At 41.3% G+C, this 19,285-nt stretch overlaps 1 long non-coding RNA gene across 1 annotated transcript; it reads right to left on the bottom strand.

Annotated features, from left to right (window-relative positions):
• Window positions 1–10,043: 10,043 nt before the first annotated feature.
• LOC311059302 lies at window positions 10,044–10,662 on the bottom strand. Its single transcript, XR_014602152.1, has 3 exons — window positions 10,580–10,662; window positions 10,446–10,496; window positions 10,044–10,171 (listed from the first exon to the last, which is right to left on the bottom strand). It is a non-coding gene; the product is annotated as an uncharacterized lncRNA (long non-coding RNA).
• Window positions 10,663–19,285: the final 8,623 nt, after the last annotated feature.

Genomic DNA, 19,285 nt, shown 5'->3' with positions numbered 1-19,285 from the left:
GAGACAAACCAGTAGAAGTCAGTCGCTACTGATGCTGTGCCCTAAACTTACCTGGAGCGATAGCCATGCCTTGGAGGACCTCTAGCTGCTTTTTGGTTTGCTTGTTGAGCTCTTGAAGAACACACATGTTCTTAGATTTAACATGGCTCCGTTAGTAAGTAAAAAGGTGACCTTTTAAAATGTGACGAATACTTACTGGGTGTGGAGGACGTTTCTCTGGTCCGAGGTGCTAGGCTTGCATGTCCAGAGGCTGGAAAAGACAAAAAATATGCTTAGATTCCAAATATTGATTTGTAAACAAAAAGGTAAACGTTTAAATGTGATGCATACTCACTGTGTGTAGACATTTCCCTGCACCGCGATCCCTCAGCACGCTCCACCGGGCGAGGCAAGTCTGAAACACGTGATTGAGCCTGTAACTACTTACTCACAGCTGCTTGTGAATTAGGTATGGCAATGCTTTTTTTAGTATACACAACATGTAACACCTTGTACTGAATTACTTTAAATGTGTTGGTGCAATGGAGAAAGGGTCGTAGACATTTCTCTGCTCCGAGGTGCTAAACTTGCATGTCTGGAGCCTGGAGCCTATTTAAATGTGATGCATACTCACTGTGTGTAGACTCGACAGACATGGTGTCCACCACGACATCCACCAGGGCTTGATTTTTAGAGTCTGAAACAAAACAATCAGCTTGTAACTGATTTCATTGTTGTGTGGACCCAATAAATCAGTATCATATTTCATAAATTGACATCGATACTCAACAAGCGTTGAGTAACACATTGTTGTCCTGGCTGGACTGCAACTTCCATGGTGCAATAGGAAAGGAGATCACCTATACGGATGCACTATAAAGTAAAAATAACCATATCAAAAATAGACAGCCTTAAAGCATTTGATTGACATTGGATTTATAAATTGATTATTGAAAAAAGGTACAGATCAACATCAGATTCTGTTAAAGTACAACACATGGTCTACAATGTGAGGCCCAGTTTCTGTTAACACATTTCACAGTTTCTGTTAACACATAGAAATGACTTGAGAAACAGATGAACTCTACAGTAGTCATTTCTTTATGCAGTCTGGTGGACCTCGTTGTGGTTATTGTGTGTACCATGGTGTCCTTAAATGCTCTCATTTCATCCTGCATTTTGGTGAGATTTTGAGCACTCAGTGATTGTAATGTGTGAGTGAGGCTGTCCTTGACATCTCTCAGTGACTCTGTATTACGTTCTTGCTATCTCTTTATTTGTTGGAAATTTTGACCATTGTTTCCAGGTGGTGATGGGCAATACGCATTCCTTCCATAGCATCAGCCAGTTCCACCAATGTGGGCAGTTCCACCAATGTGGGTCCCGGTGCTATAAAAGAGGTCGGCCGCAAGGTCGGGTGTGACATTGCCGCAAATGTCCATATCAATTATACTGTAATTGATTGATTGTCCATCTGGCTCGTGGATTTGATCCGGTTCATTGATTTGAATTATTTCACTCATTGCAGTTGAATGTCCATCCTGTTCATTAATTTGAATTATTTCACTCATTGCACTTGAATGTCCATCCGGTTCATTGATCTCATTAATTTCACTTATTGCAGGTGCATTGCCATCCGGTTCATGTATTTGAGGCTGGTTAGCTTGAGTTGACATTGTTTGAGGCTGATTTGTTTGAGGGTGGTGGTGGTGGTGGATGTGATTTGTTTGAGGGTGGTGGGTTTGACACCAACACGGGTGTTGAGTTTCCATTTCATCAAAGTCCCGCATGTTTCCATCAAAATTTGCCATATTGAAATTGCAAATGTTCCCTTTTTGATTGCGTTTGAATACATAAAATTGTTATTTCCCACTGAGCTTATTTGCACAGGTTAGCTTGTTTGTTCCTTTGTTTGTTGAAAATGATCCGGTTTTGCACCTGTGTGAACAAAGTTGTTTTTGCTTGAGATTGAGGTCCTTTTAAACATCTGGGGTGAGGCCAAAGCCTAACACGAATTAAGTCCAGTTTGGACAAAAACATTTTTTTAAAAAGCCAACCTTACACAGGATTTAAATGCACAATTAGTAGAACCAAATGAACCTTAAAACCTGAAACCAGGGATTGATTACCCACAAAAGAATACCTTCAACTCAATAAACAACAGAATGAATGAAATACACAGACACAAAAAAACCTCAGTTTGACTTTGTATTGTAAAATAATCCCCAATCCAGTCCACAGTTTGTCCAATGCCACACAGTTTAGCGTCAGTTCACAGAGAGTCACTATTCACAACCCACTGTTCCTTCAAAAAAGGTTATTAACAAAAGTATTGAAACCTTGGTTAACCAAAATAAAATAAAAAGACAATAAAAATGCCCCACGACCTTTACAGTGGTGGCGAAAATATGAATGAGGCAATCGGTTATATACCGTGTTTGTGTGAGAGAGAGGGGGGGGGGTAGCTCCAGGATTCCACTCCGCTTTTTCCGGTCGGCCCGTGTGTTTTTCCGGTGTGCCTGTGTGAGTGTGCGGTTTGGATTGTGTAGTTACCTTGCCATGATGTAACTCCAAAGGTCACTGCAGATCAACAGCAAGACAAAATGAACCATATGTTACAAACATAAACAAACAGATAATCTAGAAAGAAAGAAGATCATTTGTGGTATAGTTGTTTAGTTACAGAATATCCGTGGGCAGATTTAACAGAACTGATGATTTACGTACACATCATGATTTGATTTACACACACATATAGTGTGTAAATTTATATGTGCGTGCGTGCGCGCACGGCCACACACAGACACTTTGGTAGAGGTTTGGATTGTGTAGTTACCTTGCCATGATGTAAATCCAAAGGTCACTGCAGATCAACTGAGACAAAATGAAACATATATTACAAACATAAACAAAAAGATAATACATATATTACAATATATTAAAAACTGAAGTGATAATCTGGCGTCTTCCTTCTTTTGTGTGTCATCGTCAGATGTCCAGCTCAATGACGTGCAGCCACGCCCTCGTCTCAGGTCCCACATCAAAGACACTGGCCTCCGATGGTGGTCTGTAAAGGACACAGAGGTGATTATTTGATCGGCAGTCTGCATAAGCATACATATTTTGTAAAATCAATGTTAATTTAACTCTGAGAGTGTACAAATGGACCCGTTAGGGTCCATTTGGTTCCATTTGTACGCTTTTAGAGTTACAGACCCATAAGGGTCCATTTGGTTCCTATCCATCATTTAGCTGGGGACCCCCTGGAACCCCCTCAAGTACCCCTGGGGGTCCCCGGACCCCACTTTGAGAACCAATGCGCTATCTCATAGGATCCCGCACTTAATTCTATCTGTACTGATTGATGTCAAGTCTGGATATCAAAACGTGTGTCAATTGTTTATGTCACAAGTCAATCAATGCGATTTGAAATGTGAGTTCGCTGCCCCACGCCGTCACTTTAGTTCCAGTGGGGAGGACCCGGGCGAGCGAATATTATCATCATCTGTATCACTGTAAACCCCAACTTGTTATTTCAACTTAAATATATGAATGTCCATGCTGCCTTAGAATGATCCCACTGAGCATTTTTCAGGCTAGTAGACGTCTAAAATACATCTAACGGCTAGGCTAAAACCGGGTTATAACTGGTCTAACAGTGAACATTTTTTCAACGTCTATTCTTAGCCTAGACGTTTATTAGCTGTTTTTTAAGCCTCTATGTATAGACCGTCTATATTATGGCCGTTGAAATGAGGTCTATAATATAGACGGTCTATATATAGACACTTAAAAACAGCTAATCAACGTCTAGGCTAAGAATGGACGTTGAAAAAAACGTTCACTGTTAGACCATTTATAACCCGGTTTTAGACGGAGGTCTAATAACCGACTATGGCTCACTGGGATATGTCAAGACAACGAATTAACTGAAATCAATGTTGCTATTTGACTCAACTCCATTCCACATTCCTTGATAATTTTAGTTGATATAACTTAGCCTGAAGTCAATAGATACAACTTAAATTCATTAGCTGAGTAAACTACATTATGTTGTATGAACATCATTGTAACTTAAATTTCTTAGTTGATTTAACTGCAATCCTAGTGCCAACATGCATTCCTATCAAGATCATTTACATATATTAGTTGATTTCACTGTAATACTATTAATCAGCCTAAATGTAGTCAAATATTTTTTTTCTCCATCCAATACAAATGAGCATTTATCATGAAAACGCTGTGTTGTTAAAAGCAGTTTTTTCGAACTACGCCTGCTAGCAAAAGTCAAACCCTATCTTCCACCTAAACAGCTGGAGATGGCAATCCATGCTTTTATATCTTCTAGATTAGATTATTGCAACTCCCTTTTCTCCGGTAGTGATCAGTCCTCTCTCAGGCGCCTGCAGCTGGTACAAAACGCGGCTGCTCGCCTCCTTACTGGCACAAAAAAGCGAGAGCACATAACCCCAGTTTTAGCTGCCCTGCACTGGCTCCCTGTAAATTTTAGAATAGATTTTAAACTTCTTTTATTCACCTACAAATCTCTGCACGGCCTGGCCCCTTTATACCTGTCTGAACTTCTCGACCCCTACATTCCAGAAAGAGCACTAAGGTCAGCCAACCAGTTGCTCCTAGAGGTTCCCATAACCGGGCTGAGGAGTAGGGGTGACCGCGCCTTTGCTGCTGCTGCTCCTAGGCTCTGGAACAGCCTGCCCTTCTATATTAGAAGTGCCAATTCTATTGAGGCTTTTAAATCCCTTCTTAAAACACACTTTTACTCCTTAGCCTTCCATCATATCTAAGTTCATGTCTTTATCTCTTGTTGTATGTGATCTGTGACTTTGTTGTTGTTACACTTGCATACTATCTTGTTTTTTGATGTTTCTTTTGTCTCACCATGTACAGCACTTTGGTTCAGTTTCGATTGTTGTAAATGTGCTTTATAAATAAAGTTTGATTTGATTTGATTTGATTTGAAAACAAAAAGGGTTAAGTAGTGAAAGGCAGCTGTGCGTTCTGATTGGTCTATAAACCCACAGCAGCTGTTCCGGGCATAGCAGATCTACAGATCCACAATCCCTCACGGATGGACGCATTGTGAACTTCTATTTTCGATACGTAACACCCTTTCTACGACGGCGCATACTGTAGCATAACATGCTGCTCTGCAAAAATCAGAGTTGAAAAGAAACGTAGCAAACATATTCATTCAGTTCATTTAACTTGGAATAAGCCAGAAAATGATTGCTCAAGATCCTATCTATGTTCAACACCACAGTTATGTCCATCCTTCGGTCGTTACAAAACTAAGATGTAATATGGGCAACTGGCGGCCCGGGGGCCACATGCGGCCCCCACCTTCACTTAATGCGGCCCGCAGGTTAACATCGGAATACTGATATATTATTGATTTCAGCTGTTACAATTCAAAACATGACCCGCTTTAATTACTTCAGTCTATATTAGTAGCTTAATGACTCGTATAAAAAAATCTATTTTCTTTTTTAAGTCCAATGTATTTGTATTTAGGTTCATAAAGTTAACATAAGTACTGAATGCATTTGTAATTAAATACAAATGTTACTTTTCAGGATTCCAATAAAAAATAGCAAAAATAGACGATCTACAAGCTCAAAACGCAACGCACTGCAGCGCATTTTGAGCTTGTAGATCGGCTATTTTTGCTACTTGTGTGTGACATAGAATGACAGTAGGGCATTCATTACGAAAAAGGTCAACATACGGAGATAAGAGGTGTCTGCCGGACAGTATATGCAGTGTGGACATAGTGGCCCTCTCCATCATCAAAGTTTCAACACCCCTGCTGTAGTATATTTATACATTCAATTTGGACATAAAAGACCTATTTGAACATTCAAAAGGACATGCCTAAAAACAAGGCCTTAAGACCTCATACTAGATGGCCAATAGAACACATTCCTGAAATTCAACAGTCTTATCAACAAACCATCGCTGAGCAGTTGGAAACGCTTGCCAGATGCCACCTGACCTTAGCTGACCTCTAGGAGCTGGGGCGTTGTCCTTCCACATAGACATTACAACACTGGAACACACACACACACACACACACACACACACACACACACACACACACACACACACACACACACACACACACAGACATAATTTAGTAGCTCATGCACAGAGAGTAGGGATGGGTATTGGCAAGAACCTCACGATATGATACGTATCAGGATACTTGGGTCACGATACGATTGTATCACGATATATTGAGATGCAATATATATTGTGATATTCTACAGAATTTACAGAGGTTCTTTGTAGAGCTGAAAATAAAACTTGCCGTGTACCACCTGGGTAGTCTAATAATATGCATGTACATCACATTATGTTGATAACTCAATGGACAAATTTAGTCACTTAATTTACTTAAAAGAACATTTTCTGTTTACTAAAGAGCTGGAAAGACATGGAGACTCCTGTTACTGAACAAATGCTCTACAGCAATGTACTATCAGAATATGGCTATTTAACACTTGTTTTAACCAAAGAATCACTTACCCTACCATTAAGTAAAAGTATCAATACTGCACTGTAGAAATGCTCTGTTACAAGTAAAAGTCCGGAATTCAAAATTGACTTGAGTAAAAGTACAAAAGGTATTGGCATCAAAACATCCTAAAGTATCAAAAGTAAAAGTACTCGTTATGCAGAATGTCCCGTTTCACAAGTTATCAAATGTCTAAATATCTTTCTCAAAGACCAACAAACACTCTTTTTCAATACCTAAAATGCCTCACTTCCTGTACTTTTATAGCTGTTCCTGATACCTCACTTCCTGTGGAACTTTTGCTGCTTTTTCCTCACAGCTCCCCCTATGAGTGAACCATGTCAACAGAAAATTAATCATAATGGCCATAATCACCTCACAAAAAAACTGTACACTACATTTAGGTGTTAAATATTCAACCGTATCTTAACCAATATATTCCCCTGTTATCACCGAGTATGTTATGTTTCTTGTGTATCTCTGTCTTTCAATTCTCATCATACCTGTACAGGAAATACATTATTTCACACATTTATGTGGCAGTGTCACATTGGTACTCCAACATCTCTATGTCACTGAAGACTAAGCTTCAAACCTCCCAAAACAAACTGATTCGACTGCTTCTCGGACTGGGGCCCATGACACCCCTTTCTCCCACTCATTTTGCTAGCTATGCTGGCTCAGGGTAGAAGACAGGGTTAAACAACTAAAATGGGTTTGGTCTTCAAAATTATAAATGAAAATGTGCCCGAAATGCCCCCTATACCCGCATATCTGACTAAAAACCTCCAAAAAGTTAGCGACACCCACAGTCACAAAACTAGAGGGAGCGTTAACAACGATCTGGTAGCAACAAACATGGGCAAATTCTCCTTCTACAGCACTGCCCACCCAGGTTTGGAATAGTCTAACCCCATCCCTCAAAAAAAAAAAAACATCGGGCCAAACAAATGTGTGTGATGTGTTTCATCACAAGTGTCCAGAGATCATGTGTGCAGTAGGAGGAGAAAAAAGTGTTTGTGTAAAAGGCTTTTGAAAATAGCAGATCTACAAGCTCACAACGCATCACCATGTGATGTCACCGGCAATTTTTACTATATTTAGCCTTAATAATGTACTATTGTTCCTAGAAACTTAGTGTCAAAAGTCTTCGAAATGTAGGGGAGTGAAAGTCAAAATACAAATGTTAAAGTACAGATACTCAATTTATTTTACTTAAATACAGTACTCAAGTAAATGTACTTCATTACTGTCTACCACTGGAGAAGAGTAGCCGTATATTAGCGGGTCTTAATGCCCACAATGTTGTTCCATGCTGTCTAGCTCAAGACTGAATACAGAAGGTCATACAGAAGGACACACACACACACACACACACACACACACACACACACACACACACACACACACACACACACACACACACACACACACACACACACACACACACACAGCAGTCACTAGGGCTGATTAAGCTTGATCCAGAACAGAACAGTTAAATTCTCTCTTTTCTTACACGTCACTGGTCGAATGAAAATAAAATAGTAAGCACAGCCTACTTTGCAGGGAGAACCTCCTAAACAGTGCCATTTTTGCTTGGGTCAGTCCCACAACAACGGGAAAATATTAAACAAGTGCTGCACTGAATAGCCAGTGAGCTACCAGGGTAAGGTCCAACCAGAGCTACTTTGTTGAACAGAACAGAACAGAACAAAATACACAATACTGTACAATACTGTGACACCAAGATCCCCCACAATGGACAGTGAAAGTTCAAGTTAAATCAGTCCTGAGGCCTGCTGTGTGTCCTCCGCCTCCCCTTCTTGCTGGAGCATGCTGCCTTATGAGGTCCTCTGTGGCTTCTGGGTCGAATTTCATGACTGCATCTGCAGAGTAGAAAAAGACAATTGAAAATGCTGTCCCAGTCCCTATCTGACATAATACACAGATCGATGTGTCAGGAAGGCCATGAGCATAATGACTCCTCCCACCCTTCCCACCATCTCTTTGAAACTCCTGCCACCTGGTAGGAGGTTCAAGATCTTAGGGGGAGGCACCAGCAGGTCGTCCAACAGCTCCCCTGAACCCTGAATGCTCGCCATATATTGCCCCCAAAACCAACATCTTGAAAGATGGATGGCAAAAGTGTGTTGCTTGTACATCCACAACTAGTTTAATACAAAGCCATCTCCCTTCTACACCTAACCACCACAGTTATTTAAAATGTTATGATAGCCAACGGTAGACAGATGGCATTGTATTTTCTAATGTTAACAGGGAAGGAAATGTTTTACCCAATTCAATGTAGAGATTGGCGGGTGCCGCTTGTCTGTCCTTGGTCAACGTGACATACCTTGTATTGCTCTAGAAGTCTTAGTCTTCTCCAAAGGCGTCTTCTCTTTTTCCCCTTCGCCTTCATGCTGAACTGTGCCATCAGGCACTGAAGAGCCTGAAGAAAAACAATAGACATTTATGTTAATAATGTAGTAGGATTAGGATTTTTTGTAAAACATGGTATAAACCCTTTATACTACTAATGTTCACTTAATGTTCAACCATTATGTCATTGACATGACATAACAGAGTGTTCAGGTGTTAAGCTAAAAAAGGCATATGAATGGAAACATGCCCTCACCTAGAAGAATTAACCAAATAATTGTTCAGACATTGAAAACCACAGCGCACCCAAACATCACACAAAGGGTTAATTCATATTGTATGTTGAAACATCAGTGTCAAGAACTTGGACACAGTCCTTAATGTCCTTCCCTCCAATACGGGAAAGTTGCAGCACCTGTTGGAATACGTCCATGAAAATACCCCAGAGGAACATAAAAAGTGTGCATCTTACAGTGTGTTATGCTGATCATTACTTCCAGACTCTTGTAAACGCCTACCAGGGTATTAAAAGCTTGGACATCACTGAGGAGTTGCTCCTCTCTCTGGAAGTCCTCCATGTTCTCAATTCTCTTAACATGACTGACCGCTGAAGAGGCAGGTAAAATGCTATCTGACATTATAGACACCACCCTACAATGATACAAAACACTGCTATTATTGAAGAGCAGTGTTTGTGTCCCGATAGGAGAGGAGAGAGAGAGAACAGTAAAGGAAGAAAAGAGAGAAAGGGCAGAAGAGAGAAGGGTTGCAAATTAAGTGTCCCCCAGTTTTCTTGGCCAGTGTCCTGTCTTCATTGAAATAGCTCAGAACTTACCTTGTGTTGGCAATGGGAACGCCCATGTTGGCCTCTCAGTCACTGCGTAGCATCTGTAAGAAGAACAAAAGTACATTTTAGAAATTACAAAGTGATATTTTTGCATTAAAACTTTCCAAGACAGATGACTATACATTAGATGAGAAATAATAAATGTGTCATATTGTAACAATTAGGGGTGCATGCTACTACTTGCTGAATTGTAAAGGTTTTGATTACTTGGGGCCTTTGGACAACTCACCATGCCTGACGGTGTCCCTGGATCTGTCATGTCTGGACCTGACCGCGCCCCTCGACCCATCACTGCGGTGTGACCTGTCATCATGTCTGGACCTGACAGAGTGCCTCCGAGCTGTTGCTGTACCTGGAGTCGTGGCTGGTCCTGGACCTGATGCTGTGCCGGTATCTGACACTGTGTCTGGAGCCATCACTGTGCCTGATGGCTGGAGCCATTACTAAAGACTTAATACTTGGACATAATACTACTACTACAATACCATGTCACACTGAAAAAGACTACCCCTACTGGTTGGTCTTAGATGTTGACAATCACACATCTCCTCTGATACACATAGTTCAACACATTGAGCCTGTAACTACTTACTCATTGCTTATGAATTAGGTATGGTAATGATTTCTTTAGTATGCACAACATGTAACACCTTGTACTGACTGTACTTTAAATTTGTTGGTGCAATGGAGAAAGTGAATACTCACGGGGTGTGGACATTTCTCTGCTCCGAGGTGCTACACTTGCATGTCGGGAGCCTGGAAAAGACAAAGAATTTTCTTAGATACCAAATATTGATTTGTAAACAAAAGGTGACTGCTTAAATGTGATGCATACTCACTGTGTGTAGACATTTCCCTGTGCCAAGACCCCTCAGCATGCTCCAACTCGACAGACATGGTGTCCACCACGACATCCACCAGGTCATCCAGGGCTTGATTTTCAGAGTCTGAAACATAACAATCAGCTTGTAACTGATTTCATGTTGTGTGTACCCAATACATCATTATCATATTTCATAAATTGACATCAATACTCAACAAGCATTGAGTAACACATTGTTGTCCTGGCTGGACTGCAACTTCCTTGGTGCGATAGGAAAGGAGGGCACCTATACGGCGGCAATATATAAGTAAAAATAAACATATCCATATCTAAAATAGACAGCCTTATTAAAGCATTTGATTGTCATTTTTGATATTGGACTTATAAATTGATTATAGAAGAAAGTTACCCATCATGCTCGCCTCCCCCGGATCATCATCAGATTCTGTTAAAGTACAAAACGTCATATAGAACATGAATGGTCTACAATGTGAGGCCCAGTTTCTGTTAACACATTTCATATTTAGAAGTTACTTGAGAAACATATGAACTCTACATCAGTCATCATCTTGTCTTTTAACAGGTTTCCTCTTCCCTCTTATCACCACATCCACATCCTCCTCTGCTTGGCTGGTCAGGTTGTCACATTCACAAGCTTTAACTAGAAGTTATACAATTCAACTGTAAACATTGATTCAACTATTTGTACTTGAATTATTGAGTAAATGATCCAAAAACAAAACCTGCCTGAAGTCATCTTTATCTTGACTAACTGGAACGTCAGCCAGTCCTCCTGGGGGTCCTTTCTCATCTTGTAAGTTGTTTGTTTGGCATTTGGCCATCTAATGGTTCCCATACCCCTGTCGATCCAATTATTAGGTATTGTACCCTCCGTCTCCTTTCCATCCTCCAACCACACATCCCTGACATACATGACCTGAAAAAGACAGCACAAACATGTTAGTGCAATATCAGAAAATAAATGACGTGAACCATTGTCAATTAATCACCGGGCAAGTGGTCATGTTAGTAGAGGGCAAAGAACTAGATGGAGGCGGCTGGATTGAAAATGCTACGATTCTCATTAGAAGCAACATGGAGGGATGAGAACAGAAATGACTACATTTGAGTATAAGCCCAGGTTAGAAGGTTAGACGATAAAGCAAGAGAGGTGGATAAAGCGAGAGGTGAGGTAGAGATGGTTTATCTGCGGCGGAGAGAGGTGACATTGGGAGAAGGATGCTGAAACGCAAGACAAATAGCAGATTTAGGGTGTGCTGAGAGAGACAAGCAGGTGATGATCGAGGAAGGTGCAGCCGTGATGGGAACTAGCTGAAAGAAAAAGAAAATGTAACCTTTAATATTGCTGTTCCAGACCACGGCGAAAGGGTATGAGGACATAACCACCAACGTTTCTTGTGGGAGGCAAGCCACCTTGCGGAACAGATCTGTTTCACGCAGTAATCCATCTTTCATCCTACCCTGACTTGGCTTCCATTTCCTTGCTTGTTCTTTCACTGAAGTCTTGATTGTTTTTCTGGATATATGATATGATTGACAGCCGCAGCAGTGCAGCCAGTCTCATCCCTGACATTGTTGTCTCCTATCAAGGGACCATAGATGACCCACCCCAATAGGGTCCTCACAGCATATGGTCCATCTGCTTGGCTGTTAACCACCTCCAAAGGTTCCAATAACTTTGAAGCATTTCTGCCGATCAGTAGGTCAACACCAGAGTCTATTTCTTGCAGTTTGATGTGTTTCAAATAAGGCCATGGTGACAAGCCCTGTTGTTTTTGGAATAGTGTGTTGTGAAACAGGCATGGTTTTATGAGTGAACATCTTAGGGAGTTGTATGAAATAATGTTTGTCCAACTTGGCTATTTCCAAACCTGAGATATGGTGACTGGTCTCAGGCTTCACTTGGTTCATTGTGCGGAGAAGAATATTTGTTTTTTGTCCGGTAATGTTTAGCCTTCTCATTAAGTTTTCAGTGCAGAATGTGGATGTGCTTCCATGGTCCAAAAATGCATATGTTTGCAACACTGTCTCCCTGTGGCTCTTCACTTGAACGGGTACTATGGAGAAGATGGAGGTTTCATCACCGGCCCCAATATGACCACATGTGAGGTGAGACGACAGCAGCATTGTTTCCCATTGATTTCTTATCTGTTTCTTCAATGTGGAGTATATCAGGATGGTTTTGTTCGCATGTATCACAGGTTAAACGACTTGTGCAGTCTCTTAGCCTCGCGTGGCCAGACAATATCACACGACACACTGCGTGGATATTAGTCTGGTCCCTATCAATGATAGATTTTTTTCCAAGGGGCGGTTACAAAAAGATCCCAATAAGGTGATAAGCCCGCCCACATTTGGATACTGGGCCCTGATTGGTCCCTCACGACTTCGGAGGGAGAGAAATGAAATCTCTATTGAGGGGGGCCAGACCTAATCTGCCGAGGGCTAAAGTGCGATGCAATTTTGCAAAGGCAGATTCGTCTGGAACCAGGCTAGCAGTCTCTGCTTAAGTGTCCTCTTTACAAACAGCCAAAATAGACTCCCTTTTCCTTTAAGTAGTCCATCTTCTCTCTGTGTCTTCTCTCTTTCATCTGTGGACACCGCTCCAATGTGTGACCACTTTTATCGCAGAAAAGACAATAATTATGATAGCTGATGAATACACTTCTTTCCACTCCATTTGACTGCACTGCTGTTTCTATGGGTGTTACTGTTTTGGCAAAACTGCTTCTTCTTGGAATGTCTCTTGTGTCTCTTGGTTTGATGATGGTTGAGGTTTTGACAGTTGTAGTTTGCTTAGCATCTTGGATGTTTCCAAACAGCGGGTCAGACAGTATTTTTACCTGTCTCTCTATGAATTGTACAAGGTCAGAAAGCTTAGCACCATGTCCATGCCTCTCCTGTAGCTCGCATGCCTTGTTCCTCCAGATTTATCTGAGCTTGTATGGCAGCTTCATGAGAATGGTCCCCATATTTGAAACAACGTTCATCTCCTCCATATAAGCCATATTTTCCATCACATTGCAGCAGCCTCTGAGGAAAAGAGAAAATGCCTGCAATCCTTTCACATCCTCCCATTTTGATAGCTGCCCAGGCAGAATCCTTTTCCATATATGCCGTTGCTATCTTGTGCTCATTCCCAAAATGCTCTTTGAGCAGCTCTTTTCCTCTTTGATAGCCCTGAGATGGAGGCATATTGTTGGCAGCTTTGAATCAGGTCTTTTGGATGGCCTTTTGTATATTGTTCAAAGTAATGTAAGCAGTCACTGTAATCGTCAGTCTTTTTCTCCACTCCTCTCTCAAATGCCCTGATAAACATTTCATATTGCAATGGGTCACCATCATAAACTGGAATGTCTCTTGGTGGTAAAGTGGAATACAGATTTTGCTTAACCAGTAAAGCAGTTTTTTCATTCTGTCTTCGTAGCACATTACAAATATCACCTGCAGGGGGTGTAGTGTGAGTGACATGACCTTGAACATTATTTTTCCCATGAAGCTGCACATTTTCAGTTTGCACATTTTGATTTATCATATTTTCGGTTTGAACATTTTGCTTGGGGAGAGAGTATTGCATTAGAGGAGTCTTTGGCAGTTTTTTCATGAAGTGGTTGTTTTGGTCTCACAACCTGTGGCTGGGAGGGAGGCTTTGTGGTTTCCATTGTCACATTTCCTTTTTGTGGAGTTTGATCAGGTAGGCATGTATTTGCATTTGGGTTGAATGGGGTTGTTTCCTTTGGAGCAGCAGCTCCTTTCTTTGAGTTTGTCCCACTTGACACTCTTGATGAGTTCCTTGGCCCATGGTTTCCAGTACATGGGCCTTTGCATTTGCTGCTGCCAGCTGAGTCTCCATTTAAAGTTGCTCCTTTTGCATTCTGAGTTGTTCCTGTTGTGCGTCAATTTCATGTTTTTTTTGTGTAAGGCAGCCAGCTGTTCCATGAGAGCAATCTTTTCAGCCTGAGCTATGATGAGCAGATGAAGTTGAAGATGCTTTTGATGGAGTGGATTTGTGTGTGGATTTTGATACATTTGATATACTGTCATGGGGTCCAATATCATCAGAATGTACAGCACTCAACATTTCACTTTCAGCAGTGACCGGTGTTTGTGGCTCCTTTTCAACAGTGACATGTATTGGTGGTTCCTTCTGAACAATGACGTGCATTTGCTGTTTCACCTCTAATAGCCACAGGTGTACATCCTGTACAAAACCTTCCAGAATATACATTTTTGGTTGAAACCATGCATTTTGCCTTGCAATTTCCTCCTCAGGTAATGGCAAAACCACCAATGATGAATGACTTTCCCTTGCTTCGTCACACAGTTTAATTAATCTGAAGGTCTCTGCAAATCAACAGCGAGACAAAATGAAACATATTACAAACATAAACAAACAGATATTACAATATTACAATACATAGTAGCGCGGCAAAATAAACTTTAGCTTGAAAGAAAGAATTAGAAAGTCGGAAGAGCTATAGTCTACTATAGTCAACACTAAATCGCGCACACATACACACTTTGGTAGGGGTTTGGATTTGTCGTTACCTTGCCATGATGTAACTCCAAACGTCACTGAAAATCAACAGCGAGACAAAATGAAACATTTATTAAAAACATAAACAGATAATACATATATTACAATATATTAAAAACAGAATTGATACTTAGGCGTCTTCCTTCTTTCGTGTGTCATCATCAGATGTCCAGCTCAATGACGTGCAGCCACACCCTCGTCTCAGGTCCTACATCAAAGAGACAAGCCAGATCAACTGCGAGACAAAATGAAACATGTATTACACACATATACAAACGCATATTACATATATTACAATATATTACAAACAGAATGGATACTCAGGCATCATCTTCTTTCGTGTGTCATCATCAGTCGTCCAGCTCAATGACGTGCAGCCACGACCGGCCTCCGATGGTTGTCTGTACAGGACACAGAGATGATTATGTGATCGTCAGTCTACATAAGCATACTGCAGTCTGTCAGGCCCAAACTGTGGGAGGAGTAGCGCGTCAAAATAAAGTTTATCTAGAAAAAAATGTATAATAATAAAGTCGGAAGATTTTATTATTTCCGGACCACACAACAGCTAGGCACTCCAGTTCGGTGGCTGAGTAATTTCTCTCCGCTTTGTTTAGGCTTCTGCTAGCGAAAGCTAACACCTACAGCAGTGGCTTGAGTCCATTGTAAGTTGCCATGTAAGTTGTACTTCACTTCACTCTGACCCACTGGTGTTTTCTGCTCTCCATCGGCCAAGTATATGGGACCCTTAGTCCAAGGAGTCATGTCACCTTTTCCCCTTTCCTTCATTGCTGTCCATAGGCCCCGATTCAGCAGTGTGAAGGAGGAGCCAGTGTCCACAATCGCTCTCCCTTTCCAATGTCCTATCGCTACGGGCACCATCAATTGGAGTGATGGCTTCTTTGAGGTTTGTTTAAGTGGGTGAGATGCGGAAAGCTTTGGGGGAAATAATTGCACAGATGTTACCGTGTTGGCACCAGCCTGGGGACCTTGTCCTGAAAAAGACTGATATCCCTTACTTTTCTTTCCATCATCCGCAAGGGGACGTGTAGCAGGAGCATGTGCGCCCTTGCAACGCCAACAGAACGGTGCTGGAGCTTTGGAAGAAGTGGTTGTATTCACAGTGACTGTTACAGCATTATCCTGTCTTGTTTTTGGTGTTGTTGTCTGTACTCTCTGGTCATAAACACGCTGATTTTCCCTGTCTTTTGCCAGCTATTGTCCAAGTCGAACCAACGCAATCCACCGTGTTCACTCCACTACTTCGCAGCTGGCTTGTGAGTTTAGGATTCACATTCTCTAAAATGAGTTTAATGACGTCCTCCTCACTGATCTGAGGCTGCCAACGTTGGCACAGAGACCTGTACATATAGGCAAAATGTCTAAGGCTTTCGTCTTCACCCTGTACTCGGGTTCGAACTCTCAGCCAATTCGTCCTCATAGTCCTCAGAGACCAACACGCCCAGGTGTTGGTCTCCTGGCCTACTACATCACTAGTCTCTGGCAGTGCCATGCAACACATTCCTGAGTGTCACAATGAGTTCCTCATCCAACAGGGGCTGCATGGCGAGAAAGTCACGGCACTTTTCCAAATAACGCAATGGATCTGAGGTGTCCTCACGCTGTCCAAAGGTGGTTAATTGGAGTTTAATGGGAGATTTGCCCATAAATCCTCCTCGCAGGTCACCTTGTACGTTCTCCCGACGTCTACCTCCACCAGTGCGTAGCGTGGACTGCAGATGTTGATGCGCCTTACCAGATGGTGCAGATGGTTTGTAGTGTGGTTTGAACAGCAGTTCCAGCCACTGAAGTAGTGTTAATATTGTTAATATTTCTGTATTCATGGTTTCCAGATTTTTCAAGCATGTTGCTACTGATGATTGAGTGTGTTCCAAATTGTGTAAAGAAATATAGGGGCAGAGCAGTATTTACAACCCTCAGAACTTCAGTATGGCGTTTCTCACTCATTGCAGTTGAATGTCCATCCGGTTCATTGATCTGATTGATTTCACTTATTGCAGGTGAATTTCCATCCGGTTCATTGATCTGATTTATTTCACTTACTGCAGGTGAATTTCCATCCGGTTCATGTATTTGAGGCTGGTTAGCTTGAGTTGACATTGTTTGAGGGTGGTGGTGGTGGTGATGATTTGTTTGAGGGTGGTGGGTTTGACACCAACACGGGTGCTGAGTTTCTATTTCATCAAAGTCCCACAAGTTTCCATCAAACTTTGCCATTTTGAAATTGCAAATGTTCCCTTTTTGATTGCATTTGAATAAATAAAATTGTTATTTCCCACTGAGCTTGTTTGCACAGTTTTGCTTGTTTGTTCCTTTGTTTGTTGAAAATGATCCGGTTTTGCACCTGTGTGAACTCAGTTGTTTTTGCTTGAGATTGAGGTCCTTTTAAACATCTGGGGTGACACTTTTTATGTAACGGTTTAGCTTTGATTTTACTGTTTGGGGTGCCAGTTAGGCCAAAGCCTAACACGAATTTAGTCCAGTTTGGACAAAAAAAACACTTTTTTAAAAGCCAACCTTACACAGGATTTAAATGCACAATTAGTAGAACCAAATGAACCTTAAAACCTGAAACCAGGGATTGATTACCCACAAAAGAATACCTTCAACTCAATAAACAACAGAATGAATGAAATACACAGACACAAACAACCTCAGTTTGACTTTGTATTTTAAAATAATCCCCAATCCAGTCCACAGTTTGTCCAATACCACGCAGTTTAGTGTCAGTTCAAAGAGAGTCACTATTCACAACCCACTCTTCCTTCAAAACAGGTTATTCACAAATGTATTGAAACCTTGGTTAACCAAAATGAAATAAAGACAAAATAAAAATGCCCCACGACCTTTACCGTGGTGGCGAACGAATGAATGAGGCAACCAGCGGTATACCGTGTTTGTGTGAGAGAGGAGAGGGGGGGGGGGGTAGCTCCAGGAATCCACTCCACTTTTTCCGGTGTGCCTGTGTGTGTGTGCGGTTTGGATTGTGTAGTTACCTCGCCAGGATGTAACTCCAAAGGTCACTGCAAATCAACAAAATTAAACATATATTACAAACATAAACAAACAGATATTACATAGATTACAAACAGAAGTGATACTCAGGCGTCCTCTTCTTTCGTGTGTCATCGTTAGACGTCCAGCTCAATGACGTCTCAGGTCCCACATCAAGAGACCGGCCTCCGATGGTGGTCTGTACAGGACACAGAGGTGATTATGTGATCGGCAGACTAAATAAGCATACTGTGCAGTCTCTCAGGCACAAACTGTGGGAGGAGTAGCGCGGCAAAATACAGTTTATCTAGAAAGAAAGAAGAAGAAGAATAAAGTTGGAAGATTACTATAGTCCATACTAATAAACACAGATCATTTGTGGTGCAGTTGGTTAGTTACAACATATCCATCATAACCACAATTAGACAGCACGGCACTGTACCAAATCCCATTAAACAATAATCTCTCAAAAGAAAAATAACACAAACAACAACTTATGTAACCCACATGGTTGTGTAAATCTAAGCATAAGAAGACATCCCAAATCACCTTCACACAACAAAGTTAACTAATATAGTCCATGGGCCAGACGAGAAGTCAGGGACACGTAAGGTGGCAAAATCTCTTTGGCACCATTTTGTTTGTAGGGTCCATATAAGTACTTTGAAACATGATAACCTTTTCAAATGAGTAGCTTTAATACTTTTTTAGGACATTCATGTTTTTGCCATTATCTCCCCACATTCATTATCTGCACAGTAGTTCTGTACCTGGCCTATAGAACCGTTCGCAATTTGGTGTTAGGAGAATTTCTCACTTGAACTGAGTCAATGGGTACCTAGACATGAAAAATCACAGAGGTGCTCATCCGCCATAGTGCCACAAATGGCGTAATGGCCAAATGGCCGCCATCGGCTATGATGAAAATCCAAGTCCTTGGCCATAGCTTGGCCATTGTTAGGACTAAAAACGGGTGTAATAAGACTAATTAAACTAATTCTGGCATTTATAATTCCTTTCTGATATTGTTTTGACCATTAAGGAGCATCTTGTCATTGAAATATGTAAGTCAATGCAATTTTTCAATAACTCAATTACTCAATAATGTTGTTCTTTCATTGTATTTTTTTTTCAATAATGATTTGTTTT

Source organism: Gymnoscopelus microlampas, assembly GCF_963454915.1.
Source record: "Gymnoscopelus microlampas genome assembly, chromosome: 13".
Lineage (NCBI taxonomy): Eukaryota > Metazoa > Chordata > Actinopteri > Myctophiformes > Myctophidae > Gymnoscopelus > Gymnoscopelus microlampas.
Note: the sequence above shows the minus strand (reverse complement) of the source record. Positions and strands in the feature narration are given on the sequence as shown.